Below are 24,016 nucleotides of genomic sequence, written 5' to 3'. Positions count from 1 at the left end.
ATTCACAGGCACTGGACCTCAGCGCCCAATGAATTGTGAGGCGGATGCAGGGAATTCTTTTGGGCGGCTGCTTATCACAATGCACGTCTGACAAGAGTGTTCTCCATCCGCGACTGCCTGGAGTCCCTGAGGTACGTGCTGCGATCAGCAGCGAGCGGGCGGCCTGTGGCGTGGGGCCTGATTATCTTGTATAGATATCGGGACATGCCAAATTAAATGTGACTGCCGCCACCCTGCCAGAACGTCTATTATAATGATATCAGTAATCTCCCCGGCACAGAGGGGTGGGAGAGATGAGCAGGGGGTGGGGGGTGGTAGAATATGGATCCCTCTCTGTGGATCTGGCATTATTGCAACAATATGGATTTTCCCAACGTGGCTGAACCCACTTGTACCAGACGGGCACCGACCTAGCTACCAACCAAGGGGTGGTGCAAAAGAGGGTGCCATATTTGTAGCGTTCTCGTCAGAAGAAGTGACCCAGACAGAGGCGCATGACCCTCTTATGAAAACACTGAGATGAGGCATGGTGGCTCGCTTGCGTACTTCAGAATGATGCATGCTTTACTTTATGCTGCGCTCATCATAACCGGCTGGACTGTTTTGTGTGAACAGAACCAATTTAAAAGGTTTATTATGGCCACGTTCAGGCTGCAGGCAAAAGTGGCCCAAATCTGATTTTTTTTGGGGTCAAGTGACCAGGTCAGACTTCTTGTGAACACTCAAATTTTGCCCAGATCTGATTTTTTCAAATTTGATTTAGACCACTTCCATGTGGTCCTGAATCAGACGCAGGTCTGATTTTTTTCAATGCGGCCGCAGTGTGAAATTCCAAGGCAGATTTGATGTGACTTTTATGTCAATCTACGTCGATATTTGTCACAATTATGCGCTGGCGGGAGTTAGCTGATGCCATTGTTATTGTTCTTTTAGACATGCGGTCAGTTCGGAACCGCAAACAGTTCACACTGGAATCTAATATTGGCCACATTTTAAAAGGTAATGTAAACAACCAAACAAAAAATCTGAGCAAAAAATCTGAATTGAGCATTAAGACTTGCGGTGTGAACGTATCTATTGACCCACTGTCACTGGCCCCTTATAGGCCAATGCATGAGATTTGAGCTGGCCCCTTGTATATATTTACTGGTGCAGAAGAGTCACTTTTACACAAAACGGTTAATTTCTTACATTGTAATGAGCTCCTGCTTTACTTTGCTCAATGTGCCCTTTTCGTTGCCCTGGGCCAGCAGGCCACTGCTTATGTTGAGCCCTCTAGTGTCCATAGCCAGACTCATAGTTTGTGTTCCATCCCATCCTTCCAAATTTCAGGCTAGAAATGATAAACAAAATGAAAAGAAATGATCTCAATGGCCACAACTTGGTACTAAAAACAATCTCATGGCTAACAGAAAGATCAAGTACAATTTATTTTCTATGGCATCATATGTGGCAGACCCTCAGACATGTCTCTCTCCATCTCCATCTTATAAACTAAGACATAATAAGAGTATGGCCATGACTCTTTGATTCTGTTTGCTCTATGAGGAGTTTGCAGGACATGTGCTTTGCCACCCATACACCTCCTCTGAAGGTGTGAGCAAGCCGAGTTTCGTACCAAGCTGCTGTGCGATATCGCACCACGCTTTGAAGAAGGCGTTATGGGAATAAGCTGAGATAAACAGAGTGGAAAGTCACAGGAAGTCTTCCTCTCTGACCTCTGTGTTTATTCCTCTCCACACACACACACACACACACACACACACACACAGACACATGCTCACATGTAGTCATCTGTCACCCACCCATCTACTCTCTGACTCACAAATAGGTTTAGAGTGCATAAGATGCAGAAGACATTTTCAAAGGGCGCTGTAAATAACAAAGCCATGATGGCACGGCGTCTTAAGCAATTTCTGAGGAGAGAGAGGAGGAGGAGTTGCAAAGGGAACACCCACCACGGCATGGGGGAGAGATGCTCTTAGTCATCATCCGCTTTCCATTTAAGACTCCTTCAGTGCCCTGCTGCCGGCTCACGCATCTTTGAGCGAACTAGAAAGTAAAGCGGTGGTTTAGCTTCAGCTGGGTCAGTTACCAAGACAGCTAGAGAGATGGAAAGACAGAGGGGTAGACAGACCTCAACTCTTAGGATAAGCATGTATGATTGCCTAATGGAGTGATGAGAGATATTTAAAAAGGTGGAACAATGCAGCAACATCATGCAATCGCAGGTCTCAAGAGTATCACGCTGCTCGCAGCTACAATCAGGAAAGAGTCTGAATTCAAAGCTACCAATTCAAGAAAGGGAGACTTGAAATATGAAATATCAAAACCCCCCTAGTTCTCAGTGCTTATTATAGTGCCCTTTGTAGATGATGCATTGACAACATCCTGCTTTTGCCATTGGCATGGAGGCTCTGTCTCTCTTATCTGACACCTTTTGTTTCCACATGTTATTCATCTACATTTGCAGGGAGTGCTTGGCACATTTCACAAGCTCTGCTGATTACATTGTATCAGAACAGTGGTCAATTAACAGTGGATTGGCATGGTTTATGACTAATTAAAGCAATTACAGAAACCTTGAGCTAATGCGCTTTACGCAGATAACTGAGACTCCGTGGCTCATTTTACTCGCAGGTCAAGAGGAGAGTAATTAACTCACTATTTAATCCACGGCACGGTACATTTAACGGCTCTTCAGACGGATGGGAGAGGCAGATTGAGGTGCTGCGCCATGCACTGATAGTGTCAGGCTGTTGGAGTTTAGGGGCTGACTATTTCTGCTGTAGCACCAGAGACTGTTCCATTGGGAGAAGGGAGGTTCAGCAAAGCCTCTGTGCTGTACTCCGTCTCTATCAGAGATGTAGCAGGAAGTGAAGTAAAGAGGCAAAATGGAGGAAGTCTTTTTTTCATGTAGTTGCTTGATATTAAACAGTGTTGAGGCTGTTTCAAATCCTGCATTGCTGCATGTTAGTTTGAAGTGTTTCAGAGATGCAGAGAACACGAGATCACATACATATCACATGCCAGGTTGGAATGTCTGTCTGATTCCTTATCAGCCCGGATGGTGGAGATTACCATAATAATCGGGTTTGGTGATCTGAGAGGCAATCAGATACTGCAAAATGAATACACTACACTGGAGAGTGTGAAGAGTGGGGCCGAGAGGTGGGGGAGAATTGGTTGTCAGCATTGCTGATCAAAGGGCTTGACAGTTGAATATTCATCATACAAAAATACCGGGTAGTTAAAACACTGTTATTTTCAAGCTGCTAGGGGTTAGATGTATTGGCAAAAAAATCCTCCTCCCACTTACATAGAATATGAGAGTAATTCTTGCTCTTTCAGTAAGGCACACCTTGGCCTCTTTGGTTATTGAGTAGAGGTTGGAATCACAGGGTGGGAACTGACGAATCGATATTGTCATGAAACTTTGCCCACAATAATGATAGTATCACGATTCAGTGGTTCTGCTATACTCACTGCAAAACATGAATCTACGGTCAGGGTATCAGTGAGTTTTAGCTGAGAGCGTCTTAAAAATCTTTTTTTATCTCTTCAAATGGTCAAAAAATATGCCTCTAAAGGAATAACAAATAGATGTCTTTTTAAATGCATATTTCAGTGTTTCTAGACACATCCCAATGAGCATGCTTATGTTTATTCATTAAAGGGACACCAGGCAAGCCTGATGCTTTTTCTCTACGAAACTCCCCCTCGCTCGGTCTGAAGCTCTTTTCCTTTTCTTTGCGTCTTCCGTCAAGGGTTTTCGCTGCTTCTTCGCCGGCTCTGCCATTATACACACGTTTGTGACAATCTCTAGCATTTCGTTAGCCTGCCTCTGTGCTGTAAACTGATCCTGCTTCGGTTGGCGGGTAGGATACACCAAACTTGCAAGTGGGATATTCTTCCTACAGGCAGTAGGGGCGGGACGAGAGAGCCTTCATTCGCCCCGTAATGAGTCATTTAATCATATACCGACTTACGAAGATGATTAATTAACACGAAAACGTTGCCTGGTGTCCCTTTAAGTAATGACTCTGGTAAGGTAAATTGGCAAATGAGTCCATTTACAAAATGTACAATATAATATTTTTGTGAAAATATCAACATTTGGTGGCAGCACATCAATAGCTTGTTGCATAAAGAAATCATGGGATATATTTTGTCCCACCCCTATTTTTGAGAAGCCTCTCATTTGGGCAGATATAACCCTGTGTGCATCAAAGGAACAAGTAGAAGGAAAGAAAACACCCCAGTTTACTGGGCCATGTCATCAACTGAAGAACTCTGAAATAGTTTTCTGATCAAAAGAGACAAGAGGCAGTTGGGAGGGAAGAACACTGCAATTTAGCCTCAGAGTCCTGAGTCCATGTCCAATAACCTTATTTTGCAGTGCTATGTCCGAGTCCCTGCTCCATCATAAATACAAGGGATGTTGGAAAAAGAGTGAAATATAGGGCAAAAGAAAAGGAAATATGTGGGGTTTTTTTATTGGTAGTTATTGGGTTGGTGTGGCACCTCTCCCCCTTATTAAAAACTCCCTTTAGTGGGATTGGGTAGGTCGAGCTGTGTTGAGATTAGATTGATGTCTGGTAATGGGAATTCAGAAACTAATCTGCTGAGGAAAACAAGATGGAGATGTGGACTGTTCTCACTTCTGCCCAACGGTGAGCTGACGCTGCATTCTCACCTCATAGTGTATTCAACACAGGAGGCAAAAAAAGAAAGCCAGGGATTCTATGGCCAATTTGACTCCATCTTCAAAGAGATATTAACATAGCTCTGGATCTCTTTTATCTCCCTGTAATTTCAAGGATGCCAGGCAAAATTAAAATTCAGAGTGAATAAAACAGTCTAAAAATACCAGACTCGCAAAGAGTGAACATCACGGAATGAAGAAGTATAGATGGGGGGGGGGGGGGGGGGGTCAGGGGCAGTAAACGGGTTAAGGACAGAAAACTAGGGGAAGATTAGGTACGGTATACGTGTTAAAGGTGACATAGAATGGAAAATTGTTTTGACTTAGGTTTTGTTGAATAAGGAACGTTTGTTGCATGGCCACAAAGCAACCGTATACTGGAAACACGGTTGTTTCCTCCATCATGTGTGAATCTTTGAAATGTCCACTAAAAAGCGGCACATGAGGGCCTGTGACACAAATACAGTACCGTAATTTCCCAACTATTAGCCGCGGCTTATACATTGATTTTGCAAAATACAGTACACGGGGGCAGTTAATATGGTATTAGTATGGTTTTGTTTCTTTTAACTTGCATAAAACACTGTCATGTGGTTTATACACAATGCAGCTAATACACAGGAAATTACTGTATGTAATGCAAATCATTCCTCTGATTACCGCCCAGCTCCACACGTCACGTTGTTGGAGATTCAGGAAGAAGTTGCTGGAGCCTATTGTGAACGATCTTTGGCTGCAAGGCAGCCAATCAAAGTGAAGCTCAGTAAACTATTCATATGGGTGCCATGAGGAGGCGCTAGATATCTGCTAAAATGGGCCATTTTATTCCCCAGCGTAAATGGGCTTGTAAAATAGCATCTGAACACGTTCTTGACAGACCAAAGTTGGACACCTTCTATGTTAGCATCAGAGAAAAAGGTGAAATACTCTGTTCATCCATTCTATGTCATCTTTTAGACTATGTCTTCACCTTCATTTATGGACCGCTAGTCTGGGTGAGTTAGCCTTAGCTCTTTGTAGGCATAGTTATGGTGTGCACTCAGAACTGCTGTGAGGATAGCCAGACAGAACTGTGAGCATTAGGTCAGGTTTAATCGCAGCGAATGGGCCCTAAGACCTGGGGGAGCCTTGGCTTTTGTGTGAGGAGCAGGCAAAGGGGTCTGCAAATAGGATGGAGAGGCATGACGACGGGAGCGCTTTGTGGAGGGGCTAAGAAACCGCATATCAAATGTAAACACAAACAGCTTCTGTGAACTGGTGCCCGGCCTCCCACATCATCCTGGGAAATAGAGACGGTCTATTTTGGCAAAGCGCGCGCCCCCTCACAGTGAAACACAAGTTCGCTGCAGCTGCTCACAAATGCCTTCTTGTTGGCGGTGGCCATCCATATTTTATAGCTGTGCCATTTCTGTGGGGGGAAAAAAGAGAAGCGTCTCGGCCACCCGTTTTTTTTTTAGTAATTGTCGTCCTCCATCTCTGGCACAAAGTGTGCACATTCAAAACAGCAGATCTGCACTGTCTCATAAAATAACAACTGAATGTTCTCAATCATCCCCCAACAGACACACACACACACATACACACACAACACAAACAAAAGATGGGATGAAATAGACCCTGGGAAGCTACAGGAGAAAGACAGCAGGATGAGATGGCGTGTGTTACACAAGAGAAGGTCCTGAAAGAGACGCTGTGAAGAGGAAAGTCAAAAGCAAGAGTGCACTGAATATTGATGGCCTCCCCTGCACTCTGTCTGCTCTTTTATCTCATGTCTTCACGAGGAGATGGCCTCTCCTCTACAGGAGGAGCTCTCCTATGGATCCCCAGACATATACAGTATATCTCAACTAATTCCACAAAATGTCAATCTGCCAGTTTATTATGATATATGCTGTGGATGAGATTTCCCACTCGTGTAGTAATCCCACAATAGCATTGATCAGAATATTGATTGCAATAACATTCGCACATGCATTTCTTGCCATGATTTATATGTCGGACAGATGCACATAGGAATGTTTTTCACTTTATTCCAACGCTATGCTTTTGGTGTGCTACTGAACTGTACCCAGATGTAGGAGCTGAACAGAAAGGCGAGAGAACATCTTTGGCTGTATATAATTTATATATTAATTATACAAATATAGTTCTGAAATTAGCTTCAAATTAGTGATTGACATAGGACTTATAGTGCTTATGTACATGTACATTACACATGCACATTACAATTGACAGTAAACAGCTTGAATGCTAGAGTGCTAATTAGAGCATCAACACAAAATCAAAACATGTGATGACACCATCCAACCTACAGTCATGTCCTTTTAGAATTGTAGTTGTTGTTGAATGACTATTAAAGAGGTTATGTTGTCCTGTAGTATCATTTGATGAAAATTGTGATGCAATAATTAGTTCTGGCCACATCAGATTGGGAATTAACTCTAACTTCTCTGTTATCTCTCCTGCTAAGCCAGTGTTCTTTAATTCAATAGCAAACAGCATATGCTGACAGGCAAACAATATCTATCTTTTTGTTGACACTGTTGATTTGTGATATAGCAACTTACCACAGGCTTTACTGTTTTCGTTGTTAGTGAATTATATTATTTCACAATAAACACATTCAGTATTAGGTTTCGTTGGTTACATGCAAAATGCAGTAAAGCATAAAGTATTTTTTATACCTCTCAGATACATTGTTATCTCATTTAAGAGAAGAAGCCATGTCTGGGCTCACTGAAGTGACCGTTCCAGTGACTCTACTTTCTTGAGGGCCTTGACAAATTGAGCTGAGCACAATGAAATGTCCAGGCTCATTTGACCATGTCAGGATGTTAGAAGTGAAGGTAACAGCCTTTGGGTGAACTTTTAACTCAACAGTAGTGCCTCACTGTTAGATCAGATTCAGGACTAGAAGTGAAGCAATTGCTTTAGCCATATTGCAGTTTCACCACAGGAAGACCTTGCCTGAATAGGAAATGTTGTTTTCCACAACCAATATTAATTTAATTATGTAACACTGTGTGTAAAAATGTAGATGTTTGTTTTTTTGCATTAGGGTATATTGTCCTTTTTAAGGAATTGTGTGTACATTCACAGTATTACCTTAGCTCAGGGGTGGGCAAACTGCGGCCCGTGGGCCGCATCTGGCCCGCCAAGCACTTTCATCCGGCCCGCCGAGCATTTAATTTGGTTATCAGGCTGCTCGCTATTTTTTTCCCAGCGATAGAGACGACGATGGTTAGCTTTACTGCAAACTGCTTTTCACTCTCCTTAGAGAACGTTTATAATGTCAATGTCAAAACATCATGTTAAATAGAGATGATAGGCCTACTCTTAGTTATCTCCTTTGCAGCAGATCTAACGTGAACGTTATGCGATCCATTTAATTGGGAACGCGTCTGCGCTCACGAGAGGGAGAGAGCGGCAGGTTCCAGCTGGCTTGTCATTGTTGATAATTGATATCTGCTTCTTATAAGAAACTTTTAAAAGAAAATCATTAAGGCAACAGTAGTTCCCACTACTGACCATTTAAAAACTGTGTGAGGGCACAGCCATAGGTACAGCACTAGCCATAGCGGAGCAGGCAGAAGATCATTGAGAAATAAACGTGAATTATGTGAATTTAAAAACATTAAAGCAACAGTGCACAATTTATACATTTGTTCAACAGCATCAAATTAGCAGTATTTTTTAAGCAATTAATATTTTAAAATAAATACTTTTGATACTAAATTATAGGCTACAAAAATATATACTTTTTGTATGTTTGTTGTGTGGCCCGCCGGCCAATTTTCAAAACCCAATGTGGCCCTTGAGCCAAAAAGTTTGCCCACCCCTGCCTTAGCTTAACGGTGAACACACAGTCCATCCAAAAAAATTACTTTGTTCATGTCATTGTAACTTTCCAGCACTGTGGCCAAACATGTCTTCTTAGAAGAAGAATAAAAAAATCTTTACTAGGAAAAGACTTTGTAGTCAAGCCCAAGATGCCTTTTCCTTCTAAATGTTCTTTCAGAAAAAAGGGAAAGAAAATGAGGAAGGCCTTTCATTTGTTCAAAGAGGCCGTTGAGATGTGAGGGGAAAGCTCCCGAACCCCCTCAGCATGAGATCACTTTAATTCCTCCTCCACACACCTCTTGAGGAGCCCTGGCAACTGCCCATCACCTGCTGCCCTGCAGCCTCTCTGGCTGCTATCTATATTGTGGGTACCGCTGATGGAGGCTGTGTTGACTGATGCTGCCTTATCGGTCCGTCACTTTCTCCCCCTTCGATGAAAGCAGGGGTCGAGGGCCAACGTATATCTTATCTGTCCAGGTTGGGGCGAGTCCCCCATCCGCTGTTCAGCTGAAGTGGAGGGGACTGACTGGCAAAAGGGTCTAAAACCTTTTATCTTCAGAGAGCCAATTTGACCACATACCCTCCAAGAATAACAAAGCTTGAGGACATGTGATAAAGATCTTTATCTTTGGGGGGTGGAATAGAGGGTGACTTATCCCATTACAAAGTTGGGATGCTTTAACCTGACACTAATCGGCGGGGGGTAGTTGAAAGTGCAACTGTCTGTACAGAAGTGTTTGCAAGCAGATCTTCTTTAACTTGTCTTCTTTATCTATCTATCTATCTATCTATCTATCTATCTGTCTATAGTATATTATATAGTTCTCTTTCTCTCTCTCTCTCTCTCTCTCCCTCTCACCAGGTTAGCTGAATGTTGGTTTTTGTCTTACGAAGTCCGTATGTCGTCCCAAGTTAAATCCCTTGTCATACATGCTTATGTGAGCATACCTTGACAAAACAAACAAATCTCTTTAGTAGAAAAGCATGCTTGATGGAATATGGCATATAAGCATGGCTTAGCGGGATTTGTGGTCGTGCTCCGTTTGCTCAATAGCAGAGCAGAAGACGGTATAAGGTCAACACTCGCGATACCGAACAGGCTATCCCACTTTATCTAAAAAGGGCAGCCAATCATTGTGTTTGTCTCCACTGTCTGTTTGTGCACTAAGCTGAGCCTGTATGTTGACAGACATGACCTTCATGTCAGGCCCTAATTAACTGGTCATTTCTGGGACAGGGAATGATTTGTTCCTGTTAGATCAATGCTGCTGATGTGATTGTAGAACATAAAAGTCCAGTGGGACAAAAAAATGGCAAGGGTATTAAATTGCACTTTCGGACGAGGAAATATATTACGAGGGTGCTTCTTCCATTTTTACAGCAACCTGTATTGGAATTGCACTTAAGCCGACCAATTTGTTCCACTAGGGAAAGCAGAAATGCTTAGATAATGGGTTTAGGTATCATGGGGTTTGTCAGCATTGTTTGCCATACCTTATTAAATCATAATGAGCAGACAGGGTTTAGGGCAGTCATATATTTGGAAGGGAAGTGAAGGTTGAGTTACTACGCTGTGAGTTTAAAGAGATCAACTCTCTCCAGCGCATCGTATGTCAGCAATATTTGGAGCGTTTTCAGGTGTATGTGTGTGTGTGTGTGGGGGGGGCTTTGCCTCTGGTCTAACCTCTCAGTAGTCCGGGCTTTGGGGCAGTCCCACACTTTGAAGCCGGTTCTCTCTCGTGCTTTAGTTCTCAAGCTCTGTCAAGATTTATCCTCAGTCAGGTGGAGATTGGCTGGAAGGCAATGGCAGGAGGGCAGACTGCTTTCGTGTATCCTCAGTCAGGCGGAGATTGGCTGGAAGGCAATGGCAGGAGGGCAGACTGCTTTCAAAGGCTTGCTGCATATTAAATCTGTCCTTTTCTTCCTATCGTTGCTCTGGGTGGGTCTCAGGTTGGTCTGTGGTTTCCTGCTAGCTGGCCGAACAAAAGCAACTTCAGCAACTGGTTTGTTTTAATTAGGCCAATGTTTAAACTATGCACTTCTCTATTTGCAATGTTGTCAGTCAATACTACTATTGCCACCATTTGCAAATTAAACGGGATAGGCAGTTATCTCAGTCACTGTGATCAATGCTTACAGGTGATCGTCATAAGAAAGGAAAATCGTTGCCTTCGTGTGAAGCAAGCCACGGCTTGAAACTAATTTCCAAAAGCTATCTCTGGGGGATGACATCAAATAGAGGAGATTTGAGGAGAATTTTTCCATCATGGTGGGTTTTTTTTTTCATTCTTTTCACTCCTTGCAGCCACAGTGGCTAACCAAACTGTGAGCTCAACTTCTTCACACTAGGAAAATGGTGTCAGGCTTTGGGCTTGTGAAAGCTGCCGCAATGCAAGGGGAGCTGTTTAAATAATGTCAGGGACGTGCATGTCAGCCAAATTGCATCTGACCCCCGCAGCTAAAAACACTGGACAAATGTGACTGCTCATTTGAATATTGAGCCTTGCCATTGATTTGCGTTCACAGCCATCAATAGCCTTCATCCTGATGGCAAAAGCCGCTGGACAAATATAAATCTCATCAGTATAACAGGCCAACAGCAAAGGGGATTTGTGCTGTCAGAGGTTTAAGAAGGGGTCCTTAACCAACGGCACAGTGCACAGCCGTGCCAGGAAGCGAGCTAGAGGAGAAGGGCTTGTTTTTCTAATCTTGCTAGATTACTGACCCGTGGCCAGAGACTGACGTGTGGACTCACTTCAATAAATACGGAGCACGGCATATATCTCCTCCACATCACCCTCGGTGGCAGTTGATGGCCAGTGGGGATAAGAAAAATCTTTTTAGGGCCGCAGTGAAGATGATGATAAATGCTGTCTGGAGGACATGCCCTCACATAGCGGATGGCTCCGATGTCAACCCCTCCTCGGTCAAATTGAAACCACTCATCACTCAGCAGGATATCAGGAAGTGTCTGTGTTGCCTATGTATTTAAGATGACTTATGAGGCTGGCACTGCTCTTTCCCAGGGACCATCATTTGGTATATTTTGAGAGGCATGTTAGTTCTTTAGTGACTCTGTTAGAGACTGAATAGTTTCCTTAACAGGCATGCTTATGGATTCATTTGGAAACAAAAGCCTTATAGGCATAGCATAGTGTGAAGGCATATATTATGTATATTAGAATGTATACAGTTTATTTATTTTATTTGTTTATTTGTTGTGTTTACTGTACACAACAGTGCTTCTTTTCTGAAGAGAGAAAACAGAAAGCAGATGTTTGGATAAGATGGCAGGAGCCGTCTGCTCTATCAGTGTGTCTCTCTCTATGCAGCGCATGGAGGGAGTGAGCTGCAGCCATGGCTCATTCATTCAGTCCGGTGGGCGCCGCTGCTTTTCAGAGATGTGCTAGTGAATGCAAATGGTGTGGAGTGGCGGGCGGGCGGGCGCAGGCTGGGAGGGAGGATGCCTGCTGGTTTCTCTGGTCTCATTAATGAGCGTTGGCCGTTCTTCACGCCCCACACTGCTCCCCCCCCCCCCCAGAAGAGACTCCCTCCTACCCAACCCAACCCAACCCGCCTTCTCTCTGCCTGCTCTCATTCTGCCCCCTGTAAGGAACAGGAACCACAGATGCATGATTCAACACTGCAGATGCATCTGGTTATTTAAAGTGGCTGTGTGTGTTTTTATTTTAATTTTTATTATTATTTTTAGAAACCTCAGAACAGTGTTAAAAAACGTGTTGCTGCTCTGCGCGGAAAATACCACCAGCCCCAAACTGGCAAGTGTGTTACGTCGAAGCAACTATGTCTGTGGTTGTGTACTCTGCGGGTGACACAGCAGCACCAAGACAGCCTGTTACCGAGGGGCATGGAGAGAGAAAAGGCCATGAGTCTTGCACACATCCAGCTGACTACTTCAGCCTGGGCTAAGTGGTGTAGGCTGTCAGGGCGGCATGCTGAATTAGAAATAAAGCCAAGACTTTTGGGAGTTGCAAGGGGGGGGGGGGGGGAATCATGTAATTATGCCTAGTATGTACAAAGAATGCTATATTTAGGCCTTTTTACTGCAAGAGAAGGAGGTCATGTATATTTGATTACAAGTCATGGGGGTTCATCATGAACACTAGGGGGCAAGCTTGTGCTTTTTTCTATAGTATGCATCATAGCCCTGTAAAGAAGACCTCTAAACTTGCCCTTTTCTTCTAACTCACTCTCTCTCTCCTTTTCTCTTTTCTCATCTCCTCTGGAGGGTTGAAAGTTTCTCACATTAATCTTAATGTATAAGTAATGTTTGGTAGTAACATAGCATTCTGATTGAGGGAAGTCATTTGGACCGTAATCTTTCCATCTGGATTAAAAATGCATTGCTGATGATGCCTGGCACTTGCCATCACAATTCTTTGTGCTTTTGCAGTGACTGCTTCGATTTGCATCAGCCCTCTGCCGGTTATGTCAGTTCAGGCCTCGATCAAATCCTTACGGGGCGACAGTTTCTTTTTATCCCATGCTTAACTCCCTTGTACCTGCGCCACTGTGCTTCCCCCCAGATCCCTCGCTACAGCAGGAGTGGCTTGCTGTGCTCCTGCCTGTCGTTTCCAGCGAAGTACTTAAGGCAGATGGCTCCACGCTATGCTAAAAAAAAGGAATCAATGGTACCGTTGAACACCCGTTGGAATGAATGAAGCCCTTCTTAGTAGAATATTGCTCTGGGTGTGTAATGAGCTTATAATGGTGCCGTGCTTAGACACCTCCGATAGCCAACACCCTTTATTTTGTTCCATATTCCTCCTTTCTCTTGTGCATCATATTGTGCCATTTCCTTGGCAGGGTTCAAAGTCCATGATTTCTTCTACTTATTACTGAAGGAGGACCGGTTAGAAAAGCCAGAACATGTCTGTCTGTTGATCTCAGCAGTGGCAAGAGCTTACACAAGATGCCCTGACAACCCATGAGGTTGAGGACAAAGTGCTAAAGCGGACAAACCTCATTTCACATTCTCCGAGACTCAACCGCTAAACCAAGCAGAAACAATAGTGGAAATGACCCAACTAACACTACCTGGAAAGGGGAACTAAACCTAAAGTCTTTGGCCTTCTGTGTTCTAATAGCATTAAGTTGTGTGGGGAAGGTCACTTGGAATTAATTAAAAAAGGGCATCGTCTGAGCGTGTAACCGCGTCAATAAACACAGGCCGGAGGAGGTTCGACAAAGTGCACTGTGCGAGCGTTTCCTTTGACACAGTAGGCAATTAGCGTGACAGTCCTTGATGATGACACTCACAGCGTAATGGGAAAATGTAGAGGCTCAGCAGAATAACAAAAATGGCTTTTGTCATGTGCTGCTGGGGAAGGCAAAGATGGCCGTCGACTTTGTAAGCAAAATTCATAGCCCCAGTGCTTTGTTTGGGAGGCGAGTTCATTTCCAGTGAGTTCCTGGGACGTCTGCTGCAGTGTGATCTCATACACAAGATGTGATCATAAGTTACACATTGTGTATCATGTTCCTTGCTATTTTGCTGACATACAGTCATACAGAATGGTTGTCTAGAATACTGAATTCTGTTAATCTCTACTGAAATTGCCTGTAAATATAGGCCATTTTGTTTCCCATGGAAAATATATGTTGTGAATCAGGATCAAAAGTATAAGGCGATATTAATCGATTTGCAGTGTACTGCTAGGCCTTAATCCATGCATTAAAACATAGACATGGGTGATCATACTTCACCATCAGCTTATAACCCCACCACAACGAGAGGAGTCATAACATGTTGACAATCCTGAAGCTGAAACGACTAGTATTGGTTCCACTCTGGTAAAGACCAAAAAACGGTTTAATTGGTGTTAATGAGCAAAGCTAATGGCTCACTGAGGACGTGGTGGCGGTTCACATTCACAGTCAGTGGAAGTGACATTTAATTCATAGGAAACAGGATCTTAGACACGCCGCCTGTTTTCTTTTTTTTTCCCTTTAAAGACGGAAAGAAAAAAAAGGCAGATTGTTGCTCTCCTGGGCGGGGTGACTCATTAGCCGGGCAACAAAGCAAGAAAAGTCCCATGTCATTTGGGTCATTACAGCGCACATATTGCATGGACTCATGGGAAAGCAATGGGGAGAGCAAATTACAGCAGACCTGGGGGATGAGAGGAATGACTGCACATTCTTAAGACGGGTTATAAAAGAGTCTGAGACCGACTTGTGCTCCAGAAGAGGCCCATGATGTTTTGGACTGTAATCACATTTTAGTTGTGACAAATGGCTAAATTGCATATCAGGGGTTTTTGTGCACTTCATGTGCCCCTGTGAAAATGCTGGAGGGCAAAGAAACAGTGGCTCCGAGTCCCAGCTCTCTGGTGGGAGGGAGGCAGGCAACTGCTTTTATCTTTCCCTCCTATCAGCATCATGTTGCTGGAGCTCTCTCTCTTTCTCTTTCGCGCTCCTGTGAAGCTGGCTCCTTCACAGGGAGGCCACTGATAGGGAACCCATCCCAACCACGTCGCTTGGCTCCCGCCGTTGTCATGGACACGACTCCACGGATGTATCTTCCATTTATCAGATGGCCACCCCACGACGCAGGTTCCTCAGAACCCCCCCCCCCCCCCCACATGTCATCCTTTAACGCCCCCTATCTGCTGTGCCACTGCTCGTCACCCTCACGTCTTTTTTTCTCCGCCCGCTTGTCATGCAAGATACGAGGACTGGAGAAAAAAACAAAACAGATGGTCTTCGTTGCCTGTGAGCGCAGGCATACTGAATGCAGGCAGCTGATGACCTTTAGGAAGAATTGCAGGGGTGGCTGATCCAGGGAGGGGTTCAATGTAAAGCAGTTTCTTATCATTGAGGCAGACAGAGGCTTAGGAGGTACAGTAGACTGTATGGGGGGGGCACTGGGCCCCTGCTGGCTGGGGGCCGTGTTTGTCTCTCTCTTTTTTTTTCTTTTTTTTTACTGCCGCCCCTTTGCAGCAAATCCATTTTCTGCAGTCAGGAGCTCATCGGCGGATGCCGCAGAGCAGACGCAGGTGGTAAATAATGCACGGGCTTTTCTCTTTATTTCGCTGAAGATGTGCGCGGAGCCCAAGAGATTGTCTGAAGTGCACTTATTAAAGACACTCAGCTTCTGCTTTCTTACTCCCTCCTCCTTTCCTCTTTTTGGGTGGGTGGGGGGGGTGGGGGGGGGGGGGAAACGAAAAACATTGAAAAACAGTCCCACCTCAAAAACTCTCACTCCCCTGGGCAATGGTGGAGCCTTTTTACAAGGGAACAAAAAACACACCATTACACACTCAGCCCCATTCCCCGAATGCCCAAATCCCTGGCCACTCCCTCCCCCCCCCCCCAAAAAAAACCCTAAGATGGCCCCAGCCATGATGGTGATTTTAAAACCCATTGCAGGAGAGTGATGGTCTTGTTCCCACAACATAGTCCAGCCCTGTGCTCTGCCTTGTAATTGCTGGCTTACGCCGTTGACAGCAGCAAACATCAAAAGCCAAACAGATGGCACATCCCTCTCTGGACGGGATTCAGCAGCTAGCTGATTGCCTTCAAGTTTGGGGCTTTAAGCTTGTCTCTCTGTCTGCCATATACCGATGGTGAGAAGAGGATATTTCCACAGCTCTTCTCTCTCTACCCAGTCACCCACCCTCCCCCTGACCTCGCAACATCTCTCCCCTGCCTTACTCACCCGCTCAGTTTTGGGCTCTCAGAGCTGTTTTGCATAAAGAGGTCATCGCTTTATCTGATCCTTCCAATTCATTTTTTACACTCATCTTTGCAGCTGTGAGGCTGCCCAGACAGGGATTTTGATGGAGCTGATTGACTCTGCTCCATCAGTGACGTCGGAGGTTACCAATCCAGCCAGAGAGAGGCGCTTCTTGTGGGGACTAATAGGTGCAGGGAGATTACCATCCAAAGTAAAACAGTCCAAAGTAACACTGACAAATGACGCTGGAGTGTACATATAAAGTGGCACTCTGAGAGTATCTTAAAAGTGCTTCATCACAGTCTAATGTGTATAAGTATGGCATGTTTTTTTTTGTTTAACCCAAGGTAGAAGTCTTGCAAATGCTTGAGCCCATTTATCTTTTCCTGAGAAAAAGCCTAAGCAGGATTTACATGTTGTGAATGCAGAGATGAAAGGAGTGCAGTTTGCTGAGGCTTTTTTTTCTCTTTCCAGGTCAAAACGCCTCAAGGGTGTGTACACATGGAAACTAGATAGATCTCTGAGAGGCTGCACAGAATTAGTTCAGAGTGCGGAGAGGTGGGGTACCTCAGCTCTCCCTGAGCATCAAGAGCCTCTTCTCTCGCCTCCTGTACAGTCTTCCTATAGAGGATTGTGGTATTTCACTGTGATGCTGATGTGAAAGAAAACACTATCTTTTCTCTACATTTTTAATTCTTTTTCATTTTTTGTGAAGTTATTTGTTTTGATTCCAGCATCGTAAAAATAGGCTATTGTTCTTTCTCTGATGATTATGCTTCCTTGTAAACAGTGTGTAGGGGATACTTGTAGCAATGCATTTTGTTTTCTTTCAGTATAATTTGTCCGATTTCAGTTGTATTAATTGATGTAGTACCAATCAGCATTGTTTAAAAGGTGTTATCCTTGCTTATAGTCTATTATAGTCTATTGTTGAATTCATTGTATTCCTAAAGGTTTTCTGTCCAGTGTAGGCTATGTGCTTAAAAAGTCAGCTTATCACTCCTGTGGCTTTACATATGCTGTTTTTTATGCTTGTAATAGCAACATAATGCAGAAACGCGAGTGCTTTGTGTCTTTGTGTGATATCCAATGAAGTTAGCATACAAACCAGCTAATGGCTGGTGCCAGCTGTATTAAATGCAATGCAAGGCAGTGTAAGAGTGCCGCGTGGCTGGGTTCAAGACAACTCAAAGCCTACCAAATCCCACATGACTCCTTTGAATGGGAAGCAATGTGGCATGAACCAAGTTTCACTATTTCAGGCAATCAACACATTGTTTCAGGTGCATGGAATGGATGGGTTTAATTTGCTGTTTTTCTCTAATATCAACCTCTGAGTAGAATCAAAGACTCACACCTTTGAGGCTGTATACAAATGTCAATAACATTAAAGGAACCATACAGTATGTAAGATTGTGACCAAAACTGGTACTGCAATCACTTTCAAATTACTGTAGAGCGGTGTATCCCCTCCCCCTCCCCCCTGACTCGAAGTTGCCAACCCAGATGCCGAAACACTACTGACTTCCTGATTAGTAGATAGGTGGAGGGTGGCGCATCAGGCCAAAACACAACATGACATGACAAAACACAACATCAACATCAGTTGAGGGCTGCAACTTCACTTTTTAAATGACAATATCCTGGCTGGACTACTGTTGTCAGTGATATAAGTATTTGAAATGAACATGATTTCTTAATGTCTAATGACATATCTGGGCCATTTTATGATTAATTGAAATACATTTCTTACATATGGTTCCTTTAAGTGAAAAAGTCTCTTTCAGCAGGAGAAATCCAGTTTCTCCTCCAGCATACTTGTGTTGGCGCCATGATTATACATTTCCTGTATTCAGCCTTGAAGAGCAACATGGATAACTGTATACATACTTCATAAATAATAATGATGAACATTCTGCATTTTATACAGTATTTACTTACTCACCGTGAGGTAATTAAGAGAACATGAAGTCATTCTGCATGACGCTATAATCAGGTGCTTTGAGTGCAGAGACTCATTACTCTACCAACCTCGGGGATGTGTGTTGAATTTTGAAGCGTAGCAACTTTGTGTGTTTACAAACTTGCAGGGCGAAGGAAGTTATGCCCCTCGCTCCCGACATATAGATTAGCTTCCAAGGGCAGAGCCGACTGCTGTACCAAATGCATTAAGCTCCATTTGTCAGAGCATACCTTTTGGGTCCAACCCAATCTCCTTCAACTTGAAGTGATGGCGGACGACACGACACACATTTGCCGCCTGTCAGCATAGTCAGCGTGCTGCACCACTAGAGTGCAAGGTTGCAAAACCTGAGGCGACGCGAGGAGAGCTTACTTGACACATCAACGCAATAAGGAATGTGTCAGTGGTGGTTTACCCCTAAATCAATACAAATTCATATTTCTGCCTCATTGAAATGACTTATAATGTCTACTTGGTGGGCGTTCATAATGGAAATAGGAAGTATGCTGATATATACATCTAACAGCGTATAGCAGGTGACGGTGAAAATAGAAAATCATGAACCAGAAAGATCAATACAGTATTTTTGATGCCGTTGTTATTTACAAACAAGGCTTTTCGGTGGGTTAATTATTTCAATAAACTATCAAGATGGGGGAAGCTTGTTATGCGTTCTGCCAGAACAGTCTGGGGAGCATGTTACGTATCTCGATGTTAGTGAACCTTTCACATTAATGTTACCTTCGAAGCAGGGGGGAAAGAAAAAATCCTTTTAGTTAATGAATGGTTTACATCAGATGTTGGCCCTCTTCACCAGAGACCATCCCCCCTCACACACACACAGCCCCCGCACACAAACACACACACACAATCATCACTCTCAATTCTTCACAAACCACTTCACATGGGATATGATAGCATCGTTGAAAAAGCCTGTGTTGATGATGAAGCTGCACGCCGCTGATGCCACTGTGAATCATTAGGAGCTTATTTCCTTTCATTCTGGGGTAATGCCTTTTTTACCCTCAAAAGGTTGGCAACCCCACAAACTTCCAATTGAATTCTATCGCTAATAAAGGCTTTGAAAACATGCGCTACATTTCAGTCTGGGGCAATGGGAGAACGTTGTTTTTGTAGGCTGGAGATTACATTTTGATGGCTTCATTTGGAACACAATTAATTGCAAAGTCAAAAAAAGGTGGCGTGTTTGTGCTTTGGGCCCCTCCAACCAGCCAGTTGTGTGTGTGTGTGTGTGTTTCTCTGCATCTGGCACACATTAAGGGGAACGCTTTTGCACAAGCTAAAATTAATTAGGCAGCCACCTTCTCTCCTCCCTGTGCTCCCCTTTCAAAAAAAGGAAGGCAAAAAGTATATCTGTCCCACCATGTTGCAGTGGAGCTATGGGCACAGCGCACAAAACTAGGACACTTACATCTTCCCCTCCTCAGCAGGCCCAGGGATATATTTAGATTAGCCATTCATATTTACTCAGCAGATGTCTGTATCTCTAAAGTATTCTTTTTTTCTTTCACTTACTTACTTCACACATTCATCTTTGCCAAGTGAAAGATCACGTGGATGATGCTCTGTTGCTTTCACCAATCTATTCATTGTGTTTTTGAACTATGCTGTGGAGCACTCCAGAACAAATTACTGTAACAGAGGTCTCAGAGAATCTTGCCAACCAAGTTTTAAGAGGACAGGACATCAAAATATTTGGAAGTTTTTTTTTAAGAGTTTTGCATTCACTGTTGCTATGGCTACACCAGAGGTGTGGAGAGTAGGCAGGCTATGGTTCAGATGAAGGGAAACCTTTCTCCCAGCACCTCGTCAAGACAGGAATCACACGCTCATCAACACTGGGCTCTTCATGCCCTTTCACTTAATGTTACCCCAAAACCCCCAGTTCTGCCTTGAGATTCCTCTGGATCTGGCCCACCGCCAGCTCCCCTGTTCTCATCCTCCAAACTTTGATCCTTCTAATGAGACAACTTCTTCAAAAAGTGCGGTCATAATTGGTGGTCGATCTCAAAGTGCCAAATCTTGATCTTGTTCATTCTTTATCTCCCTCCTTTACCCCCCCCCCCCCCCCCCCCCCATTATTCCGGACACCCCCGTACCCCCCCTCCCTTTTCCTTTCCCCCATGTGGCCGATTCCCTGTGTTATGTATGAGCCATCTGCTGGGATGAGTGCGATGTCAGACAGCAGGCCGACAGGTCCTGATCCTCCTTGCCTGCTCTGCTCCACGCGCTAATTGTGTCCTCGTCTGCATTCCGGACCAGCAGCCTTGCAGCATCAGCAGCCATCTCACATGCCGCTCCGCCATTCCTAAAAATAAAAAAACAGGCCTTGGTATATAAAAAAGAAGGTTGGTGCTGGTGGTGGCGGGGGGGTATCTGTCCCTTTACCCCCTCGTGCCGAGGTTGCAACCGAATAATAGACACATGTATATCCAGTAGCGCAGCTGATTTCCGCACAGCAGCAGATACAGTATCCTCTAATGGGGCTGGAGAGATGTTCAGGTCCGCTCTTGTGGTGGCTGGAGGGAGAGGGAGACTGGGGCCCGGGGACTATATATCCATTAGGTGTTGTCTCATGCTAAGAGGGAAAGTGTGGCTCTTAGTGACCTGCACTAAAAGGCGATTTGAAAACCAGAGAAGAGTGCGGTATTTGTTAGTTATTGCATTTAGCTTGTGGCTTGTGTCTGTGTCGTTGTCAGCGCGAGTTGAATAATTGAAGTCTGTTCTCATTTCCTGTTTTTCCCATTCAGCACTTCAGTTTAGCAAACAGAATATTATATAACTTACTGAGATAGCATAACATGTTTTATAATATCTCATTCCATATTCATGTGGGCATGTTTCTGAACATCTGGTTTTGACAATGAAACCAGTAGCCTGACTAGCATCAGAAACACTGAAAACTGTCCCATGCATGATGTGAAGAGAGCAAATGAATGAAAAGCTGATAACTGATTGGAGTTTGTAGTGAAGGGAGAGAGCAGTCACCTCACTCGGCCTTGAACCTGGGTACTACACCTGCAGCTTGAGCACAATCACGGCAAAGAGCTCTTTATATTTATATAACATGCATTGTTGGTGGTACTTTTTGATGTTAGATATTTTGCTAACCACATCACTCAGAATGTTATTTGGATGTCACGTTATAAACCTGTTGAACACATTTTTGAGTTATTATTTCATATATTTGGCTTTATCTGGTTGACAGCATTACCCAACCCATGCAGGCCTAGCAGTGCAGTACTGACATTATCCCTTTCTGTGTTTTTGGATGAGTTAATGGTAAACTTCAGATCCCATCCTCCACTTGCCCTGCCATGTTATGTTGTTAATTATGCTCCTCATTGCCCTGCTTGCTTCACAGAACACCCCTGTCATGTTCTTCTTGTCTGGTTCCCCCTCGCATGTAAATCCAACCGTTTTCATGAGCATAATGTACATCAGCGTAGACATAGAGCCCCTATTTCCAGCCCCAAAAGGTCCGTGAACAAGCGCTCTTCTTGTCTTCATCAACAATGGAGCGCGGTGTTAGCGCGGTGGCTCCGGATGCCGCTCTGCTCTCACCCATGCCCGCTCTCTGCCAGGACGAATGCAAATCCGCTCTGAGTCAAGCTGTCACACGCTGCTGCACTGTGCTAATGGGAGCCCAACGCTCTGTTTCTCCTTCCACAATTATCTCAAGTGTGTGGCTGCTGCATTGTTTCCTCCCTCCTGCCTTTTATGTATTCTCTCAATGGCTTTGCTGTTTTGGAGTCGTTCGTTTATTTGTTCGATGCCGGCAAATAATTAAGGAGACAACAAAGAGAGGTATCCCCGATTTCGACTTTTTTTTTTTATCATTGGCTTGTTGGCTCTGCATGCCTCTCCCCTGTCTCTTTTTACATGGCTGAGTGCTTTTCAAATGAGGAGGGAGCTGCAATCAATGCATTTCATGCAAAACTGAGTACGCTGTTAAGACTCTCTGTAATGACATAAAGACAACAATTCACTTGGTGTGGGTGAAGATTGTTCTTTCAATAGTCTTGTCGCGCAGAGTGTCATACTTATCAGAAGCTACTGCGTAGAGCTCGGGGGGGTCTTGACAGTCATGGCACTGAAAACAAATAGGGTAGTCACATGATTCCCCCTCATCAGAGCACAGCGCTGGCCACACACACACACACACACACACACACACACACACACACACACACACACACACACACACACTTGAAGATGTGGGGGCAGTTTGTGGCGAAATCGTCTGTGTTGCCTCAGAGACGGCGAGTGAGAAGACAAGTGTGAAGTCATGCAGGGGCCATGCAGTTTGATCCCAGAGAAATTGTTACAGAGGAAGTCCCACCCTGGAAGAGTGAACTCTATCAAAAAAAGTTCAAAAAGAGCGTGCAGTGTGTGTGTGTGTGTGTGTGGGGGGGGGGGGGTCAATAACAGCTAAATGGTCTACAATGCTGGGTGAGCACGGGAGGGCAAGACACTGGGCACGAGTTTAGGAATGAGACGGTGCACGGAAATAATTGGCAGGCAATTTGGGGGATTACACTGGCACCCAATAGATGACAATAGGAGTGGGCGCAAAGGTTTGAAGTACAGCTAGACAGGAAGCGCTTAACAAACCACTCCTCGCACCCCTCGCACCAACACCGTGCCTGCGCTTATGGGAGCTGGCAAATACATTAAATGAAAAAAAATAAAAAATAGGGGAGAAGAAAGGTAGACACTGGATCCCAGGTTTCGTGAAGCATGCTGTATAAAAAAAGAAGGGACATGAACAGGAAAAAAAGAAAATAGTGAAAGGAAAAAGGGCTGTGATGCAGAAATGACTGGGATATATGACAGCTCTGCTGCGGAGGAGCCCAGCTGCGTGACAGTGGGTATGGAAGAGAATGTGCAACAGAGGGGTGCTGTCATACACCACCCCGGCTCCATTAAACAAGCCTCCAGAATGAGCGACGGAGACAGGAAACGCGGGGGCCTATGACGGCTGATGAAAGTCAAGGCGAAATAAAAAAACATTATCGGTGCTCTTTGAGTAACTTTTTGGTGGAGCATATTGAGAGGTACAGTAAACAAGGGAGCGTGGGATATTCAAGAGATATGGTGTGTTTAGATGTGTCATTTGAAATCTAAAAAGAGTCTTTTTTTTTTGTTGGCTCGCTTTGAATATTTGCTGTGGTTTTTTTCTTTTTTTCGTGATGCTCTAACATGTTTCCTGTCAGCAGGTCCTTCTGCAGAGCGAATAATACACCAAGGCCTTGACAGAGAGATAAATATCATGATTTGCTCATGTTAGGTCACCGAGACCATGGAAATTAGTTGCAATTATGGTCAAGAAACACGGTCTGATCCCTTTCTCCCTTTTCACCCGAACGCTTCAAAGAAGGGCTCTCTCTCTGTTTCCCTTTCTCTCTCTTTATTTCTCTTTCTCTCACTCTCTGTCTGTCTATCTCTCTCTTTCTCTCTCTCTCTTTCTCTCTCTCTCTCACACGTCTTGTCCAAAGCTAGGGCAGGGTCATCTTATCTCATGCAACACTCTAAAAAAGCACTTGCCCACACAGGCTGGGCTCCCAGGAGGTTCTCATCTCACATCTCCCTCTCCTCCTCTCTCCTCTCGAATGGAAAAAAAGACACACATTGCACCACACAGGCATGAAAGACCAACCACACTTATCTTGACGCAGCAGGCTAAATGTCAACCCTCAACCATGCTGGAACGAGATTAGTTCCGTTCACCCTATTAACAGCAGCTAGTTTTGCGCAAGGCACCCTCCCCATGTTTAGTTAATCACTT

General features: G+C 44.3%; 1 protein-coding gene across 1 annotated transcript in view; it reads left to right on the top strand.

The window, feature by feature from the left end:
• Positions 1 to 24,016, top strand: part of rtn4r (reticulon 4 receptor) — a 33,293-nt gene that overhangs the window by 6,470 nt on the left and 2,807 nt on the right. The window lies entirely within an intron of this gene.

The sequence above is a fragment of the Alosa sapidissima genome, chromosome 8 (genome assembly GCF_018492685.1).
Source record: "Alosa sapidissima isolate fAloSap1 chromosome 8, fAloSap1.pri, whole genome shotgun sequence".
Classification (NCBI taxonomy): domain Eukaryota; kingdom Metazoa; phylum Chordata; class Actinopteri; order Clupeiformes; family Clupeidae; genus Alosa; species Alosa sapidissima.
This window is presented reverse-complemented; position numbering and strand designations above follow the sequence as displayed.